The sequence below is a fragment of the Borostomias antarcticus genome, assembly GCF_949987555.1.
Source record: "Borostomias antarcticus genome assembly, contig: scaffold_192, whole genome shotgun sequence".
NCBI classification, from domain to species: Eukaryota; Metazoa; Chordata; class Actinopteri; order Stomiiformes; family Stomiidae; genus Borostomias; species Borostomias antarcticus.
This window is the reverse complement of record NW_028176748.1, coordinates 107340-123190: the sequence shown is the minus strand read 5'-3', so window position 1 is coordinate 123190 and position 15851 is coordinate 107340. Positions and strand designations below refer to the sequence as shown.

The window sequence follows — 15851 nt, the reverse complement described above, 5'->3', positions numbered from 1 at the left end:
GCCTTATAGATCAGATCCTGTCCCAACCCCAACCCTTATTCTAACCCCAACCCACACTAGGGACTGGAAGAAGGGCACCAAAATCAACCAGCCGATCCCCACTGCACAAGTAGAGTAATGGTCAGAACAATTGGACTCCCACGCGGGGGCCGGTCGGGGATAGTTGGAACAGACTGACAGCCAATCAGATTGCAGTATATATCATGCATTCGAAGTGGAGGATGTGGGAGACCGGGGTTCTATTCCCGGTCAATAGTGATTGCAATATATCAATGATGCTGATCTCCTTGACTACTTATGTATACCCAACCATCTGTCTGTTCTTATGTATACCCAACCATCTGTCTGTTCTTATGTATACCCAACCATCTGTCTGAATGTGAAAGGGGTTAAGAAATTAAAACTTGTCACACTTGCCACATCTTTTCCTCTGAGTGTTCTTTGTTGTGGCCTAACTGTTTATGCTTTCACAGAGGATACACTACATCAATTCATTCATTTGTTTGTTAAGTTAATAATTCCTTCATTCATTATTTCTGAAAAATACCGGTACATCATTCTGTGCATTACTCATAAACTTCCCTAAACGTTTCCAGTTGTTGGTGTGCTTTGAAATTGTGAATTGTGAAAAAATTAATATTGATTATGGTAGATATTTGAATATAGATATTTTAACTGCGTGGTAATGGCTGACCTGGACAGAAAATAATAGATATATTAAGTCATAGTTATACCACTGTGTTTGTGACTTACTTCTCTGCCTCACACGAGCACACACAGACACTATGCTTGCACTTACTTTGAACTGTCTTTACCATAAGTGATGGCAAAGGTGGGCACTATTGATCATCCTCTTCACCCAATCAGCACAGTGCACTTTTTCTTCTTTGCTTGGAGACCAGGGTATGATCTCCCATCAGGGAGATATCATATTAATATTCTCACAGATATAATAACACTCAATCTGGATTCTGTATAAATCATATGCTATATTATTGCACTATGAAGAACAACCAGATCAGTTCATTGTTAACTATTATACCTTTTTGTTTGATCTTCTGATCCTATTTTCTGCAGTTCTCAAATCTGCATTGTAAGTCAGGTGAATATCAAGTAAGACAGTCATTGTCAATGCCATCTGTATGTTTTACTTTGAACAAAACAGTGCATACAGTAGACACATGACACATCAATAAAAGTACACATTTATTAGGCTCTAAAAAAATGTACACATCCAAACACACACATGGTAATGATAAATACTATTACAAAATTGAATTGAACACACACCCACATAAGGAAGCCAACATAGGAAAACACACATTGAAAATGTAACTATTTACAAGGAAGACGTATCGCCCACACCAATCATTTCCCCTTTTCCACCTCCCATCTCTGTTTTTCCTTGAGGTAAAAAACAGACTCCTTAAAGTCTTTCCAGGTCATTTCCTTGTCCATGCCCTGGTCATTGTACAAGGAGAAGACCTTAGCTGGGCAGTAAATGTACTTCCCTGCAACACCAGGGAAGCCTGTGTGGACATGAGGACTGTTTGGGCCCTGCTTTAATGCCATGTGACAAAAACGGCACAAACGACCTGTGTGCTGCAGGGTGTCAGACCTCTTCCTCTTTTTCTGCCCTCTCTCCTCCACCCTCTTCTTTGTGTCCTCCAGTTCTTGCTGAAACTTTTTTTTGGTCCCCACAAAGTCTTTAAATGGCATTTTGGGGTTTGTGAGACCCTCAGGACCATAGGCTTTAAAAACCTTACTGGAGCAGTAAAAATAATGGACAGTGCCCTGCTGGTAGAAGAAATGGATGGAGGAGCCGTCATTTTCAAACATGGACTTTAGCTGACCACAGGAAAGACATGTCTTTGTTTGTTTCTTGCGTCCTTCTGGCTGTTGTTGTTGTTGTTGTTGTTGTTGTTGTTGTTGTTGTTGCTGCTGCCTCTCCATGATGCCCAGCACAATGTTCTCGATGGCGTCCTCAGTTAAAGGTGTGGCTGCAGCAGGTTCACATGGATTCACAACAGCTGGAGACAAGGTAACAACTGGCACACTAACAGTCTCACTCCCCTCTTTTAAAGCGTGCCATAGATGCTGTCTCTCCTGTAGCTTCTCTGGGCTGATGTTCAATTAGGGGTTGGTGAAAGTATTTCGGTGATGGAAGATCCGAGATGTTGTCTATCAACTCAGGCTGAGGAGGGAGGTGCCACAATGACACCATCTTCATGGGATTGCTCACAGGAGGAGAGCCCGGCCATAGACCCATGGATTCCAACTCCGTCTTCATCCATATCTTCTGCTGCTGTGAACAGGTCCACTGGCTCACATCATGGTCATAGCCGGGAAGTTGGGGAGGAGGACAGCTGGGGTGGCTTGAACTGCCTGGTAATGGATAGAATATAATAAACAATATTTTGAGTCATAGGTATACCACTGTGTTTGTGACACTTCTCTGCCTCACATGGGCAGACACAGAGACACAATATTAATACACTTACTTTGAGTTGCCTCTATACGTGATGGCAGAGGTGTACTGGGCACTGCTGACAGCTCATGAGAGGAGAGAGGCTCTGAGAATACAAATTATTATTTTAAGAATCAAAATCCCTATTAAAACAGGAAGAAATCTTACACATTTGAACCAATTTCATATTTACCAGTAAGAGAAGTACTAGTCCCTGAGCTGCATCCTTCAGCATGAGGTTCAGATTGTGCCGAATCTATAGAAAGGAAATGTAATAGATGACATGTTCATGAGGACAGCTACCGTATTGGCAACAACAAATAAATAATACAATTATAATTCTCTATTTACCGGAGAGGAATGCAGGCACTGTCTTCCCTGCAGACGCAGTAGCTGCTGCAGCTGTGGTCTGGCTGCCAGCTCCACTGAGACCTGTTACATCAGCATAGCATTGACCAGGGTCACCCATACATCTACGACAGCAATCAGTGAAATAATACTTGATAAAAATGCATACTTTGGGGGACTTCCTGCCTCACTGTAGACTGCGGAAACAAAGCCAGTAGCTGTTTTGGAATGGGTGGATGCTTCACAAGAGCTGGGTGCTTCACACTTGCAGATGGACCTGTTGAAATTATGAATAGACATTTACAACATTAGGTGGTGAATGAGGGTGGAAGAACTATGTGCATTTGGAGATATTCACCATGGGAAGAGAGACCAGACGCTACAGCGGAAATGACTTCAGAAGGCCTTGATTGAGTGGCAGTGGGTTTGCTCCTTACTGTAAAAGAAAACATACTGAGTCACTCTCCACCATATTACTAGATGTATGTAATAGTCACTTTCCTAACCTGATCATGTCCCCATCTCCTCATATGACTAGATGTATGTAATAGTCACTCTCCTAACCTGATTGTCATGTCCCCATCTCCTCAAATTGGGGGTTTTAGGGAAGAATATTTCTTACACAGCAGGGGAAGTCAAGTGACATTACAAAACAACATTTCACACAGTATATAGCATGCAGTGAACTAAATGTTAGTAGTCTTAATTAGTCTTAATCTAAAATGCATGCAAAAAGGGTTGCTGAATGCAACTCCTATAGAAAATTCATATGACTTACCTTAACCTCCGGATAATTCATGATGCATTGGACATAACAGTCCGTTTGCTTTTGTTAGTAGAACACAAGAACAAAATTGGACATCAGAACAAGGCCAGAACACGGCCAAAACAATAAACCAGTGTAAGAAGCCTTCAGTCATGGTGGAGGCGTTCTGTGTCTCAGAACTCTTCCACCACTCTGATGGAGATGAACCTCGGCCTGTAGACACAGCTGGGGCTCCTGTGACCGCAGCTCCTGGTCAATCTGAGGACATGAAAATAACATTCTCACTGTTGATCATGATCATTTGCAAAAACACAGTGACCAGGAAAAGTAACAAAATATTTTCAATTAACTCACCCTGGATAAATTTGGAGGGAGAAATACTTAACATTGCCCTGTCAAGCTCCTCGTCATCATCTGTAAAATAAAACACAGACATCACTATGACTAGCACATTACATTAGGATAAATGTTTTTCTTATAAGGGTGTTTGACACTGACATACCTGTAGATTGAGACAGAGGTGTGGCAGTCAGAAGAGTGGGGGGGTTCAGGGATTTGGTCTGCTGGTCTAACAGGTATTTTTGCAACCTGTGCATTTTGGTTCCAGCTGCACACTTCTGGTGCATGATGAAGGTAGCAAATCCATCAGCCCTGCTGTCCCAAACTTCCTTCCAGGTGTCTTTCGCTCTGACACCAAAGCCAACCAGGTTGTCCTCTTCTGAAAGCCATGGTGGAGCAGTGGACCGCTCAGCTTCATATTTGAGGAGAGACCTTATCTCCTCGAAACTGAGGGCATACTCCTCAAAGGAGACAAGACTGTCCTTGAAGTATCCTTCTGCCACAAAGACACCAGTGTCTCTCCTTCTGGACAGTCCTGATCAGGTACACTGTGTACCCCACATCGTTCTCCAACAGCCATCTGAAGGATTTGCCCTTGTATTTACCAAACTGGAGGATATACTCCCCAAGCACTTCACTCCGGTTTGTGTAATCCCCTCCTCTTTTAAAAACCACAGTCCTGGCATTCACCCTGACCACATCTTCTTTGACTGGCGCTGACCTGTCTTGTAATGAGCGGTCATTTTTAATTTTTCTTGCCTCTTCTGAAGGCTCCTGCCGCAAAAAGCCCAAGGGCCCCTTCCGGAAGCAAACAGTCCCCTTCCCCGGGAAGATTACACTATGCTTTTGGGACATGTTGATGACTTCTGTAAACGAGAACAACAAAACATACTGTTATATTTGTGGAATTTAAACTTAAGTGTCATAATCATCACTTTAGTACAAATTTGAATAAATTGAGTGTACAGTAAGGCATACTATAACTAGATTACATGTAACCATTACAGAAAAGGAGTAGAGCTACTACTTATATGCTCTAGGCTAAGCTCTAAGCCTTGTAGGCCTATGCCATCACCTTATGACTACACAGACACAACAAGACTGCTGTAACTAGCAAAGTAGCCTACCCATTTACAGGAGCAAAGTAGCATACCCAATATCGAGTAGTTTCAAACTAGACAACCAGATTATCATTCCACATTATTGGTAACGATACACCAGCTGTGCGGGTCGAGTGAATCTGTGATCCACACTAGAATATGAAACATAACATGGTCGTGGCTGAGTGTCATGTCTTAACAAGATTGGATCATGTCAACATGATTAAAAGTACACTTTTCATGAGTCAACGATGTAATAACGGCATTAACTTATGCTACTCTATGCAAGTCTATCTAACTGTATAACGTTAGCTCATGTAGCTGGCTACGTTTCCCATTGAAAAACACAGCAACACTACCACTAATGGAGCTGTAACTTACTAGCACTTGAAACTACACATTATCATGAATGAGTGTCATGTCTAAAACGAGATTTGATCATGTCAACATGATTAAAACTACTAATTACGAGACTCACCACTGTAACAACGACGTTAAACTCCTCTGTGCAAGCTAGACCTGGTCCAGGGCGATATCCTACGTATAACGCCCTGTTACTCTCAATGCAATTTGCCTATGAAAGCGCTTCATCAGCCCGGTCGTCCGACTCTACAGACAAAACCGTTTCGTTACTCACCAAAGTAAACACATCGTTGGAAAGATGAAAGCCTTTTCTCCTGAAGCGCTACAGTTTGTAGTCCCCCACCTTTCAAATAAAGGGCACATTTGTACACTTAAATGTTTTATATCCACAGCGCATCGACTGTCTTCTTCTACCGGCGAATCGGCGCTCTCCGCTTTGTTTAGTCTACTCACTGCTGCCACCCATGTCAGGGATGATGCATTACATCTTAAAGTATCTCAACACCATTTAAGATGTAATGCATCATCCCCGACATGGGCGGCAGCAGTGAGTAGACCTATACGTAGGATAACGCCCTGGACCAGGGGCCTCATTTATCAAAGAGCGTGTAAATTCTGGTGTAAAAGAGGGCGTACGACGAAAACGCGGAAAATGCGAAATGTAGCGTACGACGAGAATATTTACACGCTTTTCGGATCTATCAAAAAAGTCGTACGCTCTTTTCTGCACGAGAAATCCGAGACTGGCGGAGAAGAGAGCGTACGCGCACGCGCCCCGTGTTCCGCCCTCTCCACGCCCAAATCCAACCATATATGGTCAAAACTATGACAGCGACAACGGGGATACCCCGGAAGGAACCGACATAATATAGCGTGGAGCATTAGGAAAGACAAATACGTTTATGGAAAAACGCGGAAAGAAGAGAAACTTTTCGGAGACGGAGGTGCATGTGCTTGTTGGTGAGGTCCACGCGAGGAAAGAAAATCATCTTCGGAAGGTAAGCTATTTGTACGAGCCTACATTTGTCTGATTGCTCCTAGTTTAGGTAGCCTACTGTATGTTTGGTGCATCCTGTATGTGGCGTAGGCTACACGGACATGCTGTATTATGTGTGAGGAAAGCAAACATTCCACACATTCTGTGGTAGGCTATGATTGATTTAGGACCAAAAACAGGGAACGATAACACAGATGACCACTTCATAATGTTAGACCACATGAAACATTTTCCCCTCTGGGAAATTAAGACTCTCATCTAAATCACCCGGTAAATCACACTTAAGCATTTATTTGGCTGCCAACAGAAAAACATATCAATTGAATATGGCTACACAATAAAATGTTTAATGCATAATCAAGTTAACAGACAAACTCAAAGAAAATGACTGAAATTGTTTCTCCAGACTGACGTGGGGTGGGACTCAGAGGAGGGGGAGTCTGCAGTGGTCCTTGACCTGACGGTCGTGCCCCCGCCGGTTGCAGCCTCTACATCCAGCGCCACGACCTCCAGTGCCTCCACCTCCAGCGCACCGGCCTCCACCTCCAGTGCCATCTCCAGCGCCTCCGTCTCCGTCTCCACCGCCCACGCCTCCACCTCCGGCTGCCAGCGTCCCTGCCTCAAGGTTCCCTGAGGGCTGGGCTTCCTATCAGACGCTGTGCTGGAGGCTCATGACCCTAGAGGCCCAGAGGGAAATGGCAGAAGGGATTGGGGCAGTTGTGGGGCAGTTGTGCAGCAGTTGGTGGAGGTCACCACACTACACCACCAGAGCCAACAGGACATCCTCACTGCACTTCATTCCCTCACACATGCTGTCACGGACCTCACACTGTCACTCACTACCACACTCACGGACCTCACACAGTCACTCACTACCACACTCAAGGACCTCACACAGTCACTCACTACCACACTCACGGACCTCACACATTCACTCACAAACGCACTCACACACCTCACACAGTCACCCACCAACAGACAATAAAATGGTAGAAATGTGAACCTTACTTGTTTGTGTCTTCATAGCTGGCGCATGACCTCAGTGTGGGCCCTTTGGCCCCGCTGGTAAACCTCATGACGGGGAGGGGGCTGAGGGCTTGGGTCCTCATTTTATGGTGGGGTCTTGACTGGTTCTCATTCTTATCAGCTTTGAATATACATCTTGGCAAACATAACAGAATGATGTACAAGGAGGGGACAGATACCTAGTGAAAGTACTATTGGTTGCTAGTAAAAAGACAATAATGAGGGCTTGGTATAAGGTGGAACCCCCAACCAAGGAGCAGTGGTGGGTGTTGTGGAGGAGATTTATGAGATTTATTTATGCATTGAGGATGCAGGAAGGAAAGTTTGAAGGGAGATGGGAAAAATGGATGGATTATAGAAGGAAGTGTGATGATACCACTAGTATTAAAATTGTCATATTTGAGTAAGAAAAAAAAGCTGCATGGATGGAAGTACCCATAAGCTGTTATTGTAAGTTTTTATGTTTTATGGTATTGTCGTTGTATGGATGGAAAATGCTAATAAAGATTAAAGTAAAAAAGACAAAGAATATGTATCTTGGCTATGCACACACCAAGCCAGCCGTCACGCGCAGCGCCTGCCTCCAGTCTAGCCCCTACCCTGCTGTGCGCCAGGATGAATGAGTCATGCGTGGAGCCAGGCCACCGTGCCACTACACTTGTGATGAGCATGTCGGCGTCACATATGATTTGGGTATTTATAGTGTGCACATTTTTGCGATTCACATAGACGTATTCATTCACTGATGGTGCCCTTATGAATATGTGGGTGCAGTGGCCATCGCCGTCACCTCTTTGGAGTTCTATCTCGGCCAGTAGGCCGAGTAGCGCCGGATTCATTTAGGCTCGCATTACGCACAGGAGGACTGTCATTTATATGCTTACCAAACAGCAAACAGGTCCACATGATCACATATTAATGACAATCTAATTGGTCAATTATTGCCGTTTGATGGAGTGCCTGCATTAGGTGTGTGACATATAGCGCGGAAAGGTTTGGGACAGCGCATAGGTTCCGTTTGGGGAACAAATCCATATCGGACCATTAATGAGCCGGTTAGAGGACACGATCTTGCATTGCGATATATGTTTGTGCCGAATTGGGCTATTAGCCTACATGATTGTGCGTTCATGAACTGTCGCTCTTATTCTCTCCGTCAAACATAGTAATTCACCGACGCACCACCTGCGTCGCCAGTTCCCCCTGTGTTCAAAAAGGGCGTAGAACACCGTGTAAATCGGTACGACAACTTGAGAGGTGTCGTACAAAAGCACGGAGAAAGGCGACTAAATTTCCGCCCTTTCGGCTTGATAAATCGCAATGTGGGGGGGGGAAATGGCGTACGCCTGAAATCGCGAAAAAGACCGTGTAAAAGAAGGCGTACCTCAATGATAAATGAGGCCCCAGGTCTATGTGCAAGCCAACTTGTGACTGTACCGTATTGTTGTTGTTGAAAGGGAAAATATTCGTCTTCTTCTTCTATGAGATTTCCGGCAGCGTAAAAGGAAAACCTGGAACAGCGCCACAAGCCTATAGACGCCAATGTTGTGGCCAAAAGTATATTACATCCGTAGTGATTTAGCAGTACCATTGAGAATGCATGGGAAACGGTTTATGGAGTTTTAGCTAAAGAATCCCTGGCCCCCGCGCGGGAGTCCCGGGTTCGATTCCCGGCCAATGCAGAGACTGTATCTTTGTCACTAGAGCTAGTCGCTCCCTTCACTGAGCAGCAGCCGAGGACAGAGCTTCTGATAGGCTCTTTGGTAATATAAAGAGCAATATCCTGGTCTGTGCCTTTTTCTTTGATTAGAAACTAGATCTTTTCTGGACGTCGTGGAAAGGGCCTGATCCCGACTAGACTGTGAGGGCCCGGATAGCTCAGTCGGTAGAGCATCAGACTTTTAATCTGAGGGTCCAGGTTTCAAGGATGCAAGAATATTGCAGAAATGATCCTTTGGAATTGACTCACTGCAAGAATATTGCAAAATGCGGTACAGTTCTGCGAGGCCTGCGACCTAGACTGCACAGTGAACACTGCACAATCATCTCCAATTCCCATTGCAAATGTATGCTGCCCTCTAATTGTGAAAATGTATGAAATGCCACAGAAGCACCGAAATTGGTGAAGCTCTCTCTTACATAACACTCACCTAATGTAGTGGCTCTGGGACCTTTGGAAAAATGTATTTGTCATTCAAAAGTCACTTCCAAAAGCCTGTCAAAAGTCTCTTCCAACGCCCAAGTCTCCATCAAACAACTGACATTTTATCCTGCCCTCTAGTGGTACAGATGTGGGAAATTAGAAATGTCACATGCTGCAGCATTTCACCTTCACGGTATTTGGCAGGGAAATCCCGTTGGAAATCTCGTGGGATTTCAGACGGGTGTTATTTCGTTTTAGTGATGCACCACCGCCAGGTGGCGTCTTTGAGTACATTTAGCAGGCTGGGCTCAGTGTTTTTCTCCTATAGTCTACGAATGAAGCATCATTAAATTTCACATTCTTTAATTTAAATGCTCTGTTGTAAAGCACTTTGAGCTGAATTTATCTGTATGAAAGGTGCTATACAAATAACGTTTAATTGTTATTATTACCTTGTTCTCAAACACATGTTTTCTCCATCTGGATGTAATTTAATTATTACGAACACCTATATCTAGGCCTACAGTAGCCTATCTATCTCGGTAACTGACGTCGGGTCAAGACGTGGTGGCTGTTAGGTCAAATGCGCAAAATAACAGTATTGTAAATATATTTGTTAGTAAAGATGTGGTGAACGTGAGGGTTTTGCGTTTTGATTCTGGAACGCATTCAACTGGTAGGCTACTCGTAAACCCCGGAAGTAAATTTGAAGACGGGCACCAGCTAATGTAGCCAAGTCTGAATGCAGTAGACTATATGGCTTCAGCACGATACAAAGAAAAAATAAGCTTGATCGACTTGTGGATCCATACAAAATTGACATAGTCGCCATGAGTAAAGATCACTCATTGCCAATCATATCCGGACATTAACTATCTTGTGCATAGATAGCGGCAGGTTTGACAGTGAGTGCGTTCACATGCACAATATACACAATATTTTGTTATTTGAATGATCTTGAATATATATATATTCAAAATCATTCAAATAAGAAAATATCGTGTATGTTTTTTTTTTATTTATACCGGCCGCCAGCCGTTCAATGAACGGCTATAGGGAATGTGCAGTTTCGCGCGGGCTACAGCCTATTATATGCACAGTTTCGCGCTATGTAGGCTATTATAAATAAGTATTATTCATTGGGGGAGCTTGGACTCGCTGGGGACTGGTGGAGAGACACAGAGCCTCCCCAGACGCGATATCCTCCAGTTGGCTGAAGCTCTGGCGTCCAAATAGCCACTGGCGGCGCCCCTCGCAGTGTCCACAGAAGAATACCCCCCTCAAAATACCTGCCTGGTGAAGACAAGCTGCAGCAAGAACAGAACTGTCTACCAATGCATGAAGTGCACCATAGCTGTCTGTGGCAGTTGCACTGCCAAGGTGCAGAGGATATGTGCGAAGTGTATTTGAGCTGCCGCCTCAACCATGCGTATAAGAGCAGAGCGCATCAACTCGTGTATAGCTACAACTTGTAGCCCATAGCCATTAAAACGGCTTATTGTTTTATTCATATATCAACTAGATAATTCGATAATAATGAGTAGCCTAGTAGGCTTAAAGGAATTCAATAGGGCCAAATAAGCCTTAAGTTGTAGCCTAGGCTACAGTACAATCACAAGACGCATAGGCCTAGCCTACCGTAAAAAGCGTTGCGTTCTCATAGGCCTATATTAACTTAGATAATTATTAATTATGCTCAGGTCATAATGTCCGTTGAAAATAATTCCCTCTAAGCAGAATTTGAATTGTATTAAAATAGGCTAAAATTAAATTTCCACATATTCTGATTCCTTCTAGGCCTATATAAAAAAAACATTTTTTTAATGTGTAGCCTAGGCTATAGGCTTCTGCGATGAACAAAACAGCCACAATATAGCCTGCTTAGCGAGCGAGAGGGCAGTCTACCATAAAGTGTAGGCTATAGCCTAACCATGATGTAATATATCTAGACTACATGCATTGTGGTATTTCTTTGTATAGCCCAGCCTGCCTATCAATTGTTTCTCAATAAACAGTTATGTCATCCTCTGAGTCCGAATGTAGGCTAATAGACCGGCAGCTCTAAATGCCTTCCCAATCAATGAGACATGGTTGTAAAAATGATGTTTTATTGATGAAAAGGGTAAAACTGAAAAACATGGAGAGTCATTGCATTGATCGATGCAGTCCGTTCAAATAGGCATCAAAAGATAAAGTAGGCCCATTTAAAATGACCAATTATATCTTCAAATCCCTTCTAATCTTGGCCTTTGATAGGGTTTTTCCCCGCCCTACTGCCAATTATATCCGAACATTAACTATCTTGTGCATACAGAGCACAAACAATGAAACAATGAAACGAATAGATTTCCTCCCTGTCTGTCTGTGGCATTCGCTACCAGCAAACACTGAAAATACAGGTCCTCAATTTATTTAGATTAGACTAGCCTATCCAACTGGACCACTCCAATGAATGTTGAACGTAGCCTACTTTTATTCTTTAGGTTTTACAGAATCGGCCTACAATGTCCACACATGCATGCGCCATCTGACTAGCTCGTCACTCGCCAGCGAACCTGGGGCCTCATTTATCAAAGAGCGTGTAAATTCAGGTGTAAAAGAGGGCGTACGACGAAAACGCGGAAAATGCACAATGTAGCGTACGACGAGAATATTTACACGCTTTTCGGATCTATCAAAAATGTCGTATGCCCTTTTCTGCACGAGAAATCCGAGACGGGCGGGGAAGAGAGCGTACGCGCACGCGCCCCGTGTTCCGCCCTCTCCACGCCCAAATCCAACCATATATGGTCAAAACTATGACGGCACAACGGGGATACCCCGGAAGGAACCGACATAATATAGCGTGGAGCATAGGGACAGATAAATACGTTTATGGAAAAACGCGGAAAGAAGAGAAACCTTTCGGAGACGGAGGTGCATGTGCTTGTTGGTGAGGTCCACGCGAGGAAAGAAAATCATCTTCGGAAGGTAAGCTATTTGTACGAGCCTACATTTGTCTGATTGCTCCTACAGTTGAGGTAGCCTACTGTACGTTTCTACTGTAGCCTACGTTTCGTGGCGTAGGCTACACGGACATGCTGTATTATGTGGCAATGAAGCAAACATTCCACACATTCTGTGGTAGGCTATGATTGATTCAGGACCAAAAACAGGGAACGATAACACAGATGACCACTTCATAATGTTAGACCACATTATTAAGACTCATCTAAATCACCCGGTAAATCACACTTAAGCATTTTTTTGGCTGCCAACAGAAAAACATATCAATTGAATATGGCTACACAATAAAATGTTTAATGCATAATCAAGTTAACAGACAAACTCAAGGAAAATGACTGAAATTGTTTCTCCAGACTCTGACGTGGGGTGGGACTCAGAGGAGGGGGAGTCTGCAGTGGTCCTTGACCTGACGGTCGTGCCCCCGCGAGTTGTACCCTCCACCTCCAGCGCCACGACCTGCAGTGCCATCACCTCCAGCGCGCCGGCCTCCACCTTCTTATCAGCTTTGAATATATATCTTGGCAAACATAACACGGGATGATGTACAAGGAGGGGACAGATACCTAGTGAAAGTACTATTGGTTGCTAGTAAAAAGACAATAACGAGGGCTTGGTATAAGGTGGAACGCCCAACCAAGGAGCAGTGGCTGGGTGTTGTGGAGGAGATGTATGTTAGGGAGAGGTTCACGCATGCATTGAGGATGCAGGAAGGAAAGTTTGAAGGGAGATGGGAAAAATGGATGGATTATAGAAGGAAGTGTGATGATACCACTAATATTAAAATTGTCATATTTGAGTAAGAAAAAAAGCTGCATGGATGGATGTACCCATAAGCTGTTATTGTAGGTTTTTATGTTTTATTGTATTGTCGTTGTATGGATGGAAAATGCTAATAAAGATTAAAAGTAAATAAGACGAAGAATATGTATCTTGGTTATGGACACACCAACAAGCCAGCCGTCACGCGCAGCGCCTGCCTCCAGTCTAGCCCTACCCTGCTGTGCGCCAGGATGAATGAGTCATGCGTGGAGCCAGGCCACCGTGCCACTACACTTGTGATGAGCATGTCGGCGTCACATATGATTTGGGTATTTATAGTGTGCACATTTTTGCGATTCACATAGACGTATTCATTCACTGATGGTGCCCTTATGTGGGTGCAGTCGCCATCGCCGTCACCTCTTTGGAGTTCTATCTCGGCCAGTAGGCCGAGTAGCGCCGGATTCATTTAGGCTCGCATTACGCACAGGAGGACTGTCATTTATATGCTTACCAAACAGCAAACAGGTCCACATGATCACATATTAATGACAATCTAATTGGTCAATGATTTGCGTTTGATGGAGTGCCTGCATTAAGTGTGTGACATATAGCGCGGAAGGGTTTGGGACAGCGCATAGGTACAGTTTGGGGAACAAATCCATATCGAACCATGAATGAGCCGGTTAGAGGACACGTCTAATCTTGCATTGCGATATATGTTTGTGCTGAATTGGCCTAGTAGCCTACATGATTGTGCGTTCATGAACTGTCGCTCTTATTCTCTCCGTCAAACATAGTAATTCACCGACGCACCACCTGCGTCGCCAGTTCCCCCTGTGTTCAAGAAGGGCGTAGAACACCGTGTAAATCGGTACGCCAACTGGAGAGGTGTCCTACAAAAGCGCGGAGAAAGGCGACTAAATTTTCGCCCTTACGGCTTGATAAATCGCAATGTGGGGGGGGCAAATGGCGTACGCCTGAACTCGCGAAAAAGACCGTGTAAAAGAAGGCGTACCTCAATGATAAATGAGGCCCCTGGACTAGACTACTGTAACCCCCCCCCCAAATTCTTTTATATTCAAATAAACTGGATGGGCTGGTTTCCTAGCCCTGGATCGTGGGGAGGGGGGTAGCCTGCGTTAGCGGGTGCTTTGCCATGACCGGCCACAGGTGTTGGATTGAATTCGCTAGTTTGATTGTTAGATGGATGGATTTAACGTCCAAAGTAGATTGTGCAAGTATAGGCCCATGTGTAAGAGATGAATGGTTGTAACCATAAACTCAGCCAGAGGTAGACTGTAGATGATCAGCATTATCACCAGTCTCAATTGATGCTTTCCTCTAGGCTACGTGTTGCCATTCATTTAAACCACCATCTCATCTAGACTACTTTTGTTGCTGCATTTTTACATTTATGCTTTCATGATTTTAGAGCGCAATAAACATTTTCCAGGATTCCAGTAAGTCCATCCATTCATCCAACTTTGTGCTGAGCGCAGCGCAGGCTGTTAGCCTACTGTCAAGGCTCACGACTGATGCACTCCCTTAACACGTCTCGCAACTCCCCAGACCATCAAGAGAATTTCAATATGAAAGACCTTGGGATTCCAGGAGTCAAGGCCGTTTCAGACGGGGAGCGATATTCCGCCTGCGTTCTCGCTCGGATCAGCGGGGGACGCACGCGTCCTGCGCGCAGCGGGGAAAGCTGACTACAATTCAGCTCTTGTCGCGGGCGGGTGAGCCAAGCGGGACAAAAGTCTCATAGGAGAGGGGCAAAAGTCGCACTGCTGCAAAGTGTGTCCTATCTGATTATTTTGGCATGTAATTCTCTTTACTTTCAACGAATGTATTATTAGACATAATATCATAATAATATATATAGCCTTCAACGACCTCCTGAGCTGCCTGCCTGATGGTCTCAGGGCTAAAGAGGCCGCGCGTCGTTTTCCTCACCCTAACTATTGGCATGCTTTCAATGAAAGAAAATACATTGTAAATAAACATGGTTTTAGGCTATTGTTTTTATGTAGGCCTATAGGTTAAGCTATTTGTGTTCATAAGGTAACGTCATTGTAAACGAAAGTAGCCTATAGCCTATAATCCAATTGACTGGAACCAGGGGGTTTGACAAAAGTTAAGAGGCAAAATAATTTGTCTTGACTGCATTCAAGATGTAGCCTATCTTTCACATTAAAACTACATACAAAGCTGACCAATAGCATTAGAAAGATCTCTTCGAGAGCTTTCATTTCACCTGTTCATTCTGCCCAAATGTCACTCGCGCACGTTCTAAGCCATCACAATGCGACTTCTGTCCCTCTACGGGATGCGACTTTTGTCCCGCCACGGTCTCCTGTCATTTCTCCCTGGCTTGCAGGCACGACTTGCTCGCACGAAACTTGAAAGCTATGTTATCATGTATCCAGTAGATATGCTAAGAAAATTGCATATGTTTGCAAACTAAAACAAGTGAACACAATTTTACAATCGAAAAATGCTTATGAGACCATTATTTTACTTATATGGGGCAAAAG

The 15851-nt window shown here is 44.1% G+C and overlaps 1 long non-coding RNA gene across 2 annotated transcripts; it reads right to left on the bottom strand.

Annotated features, from left to right (window-relative positions):
* Nucleotides 1-1309: 1309 nt before the first annotated feature.
* On the bottom strand, nucleotides 1310-3777 carry LOC311328157. Of its 2 annotated transcripts, XR_014631178.1 has the most exons (7): nucleotides 3380-3777; nucleotides 3174-3321; nucleotides 2985-3092; nucleotides 2819-2899; nucleotides 2661-2723; nucleotides 2502-2573; nucleotides 1310-2385 (listed from the first exon to the last, which is right to left on the bottom strand). It is a non-coding gene; the product is annotated as an uncharacterized lncRNA (long non-coding RNA). The 2 variants fall into 2 exon arrangements; XR_014631177.1 differs by having other exon boundaries at nucleotides 3174-3777.
* Between the last annotated feature and the right edge of the window lie 12074 nt (nucleotides 3778-15851).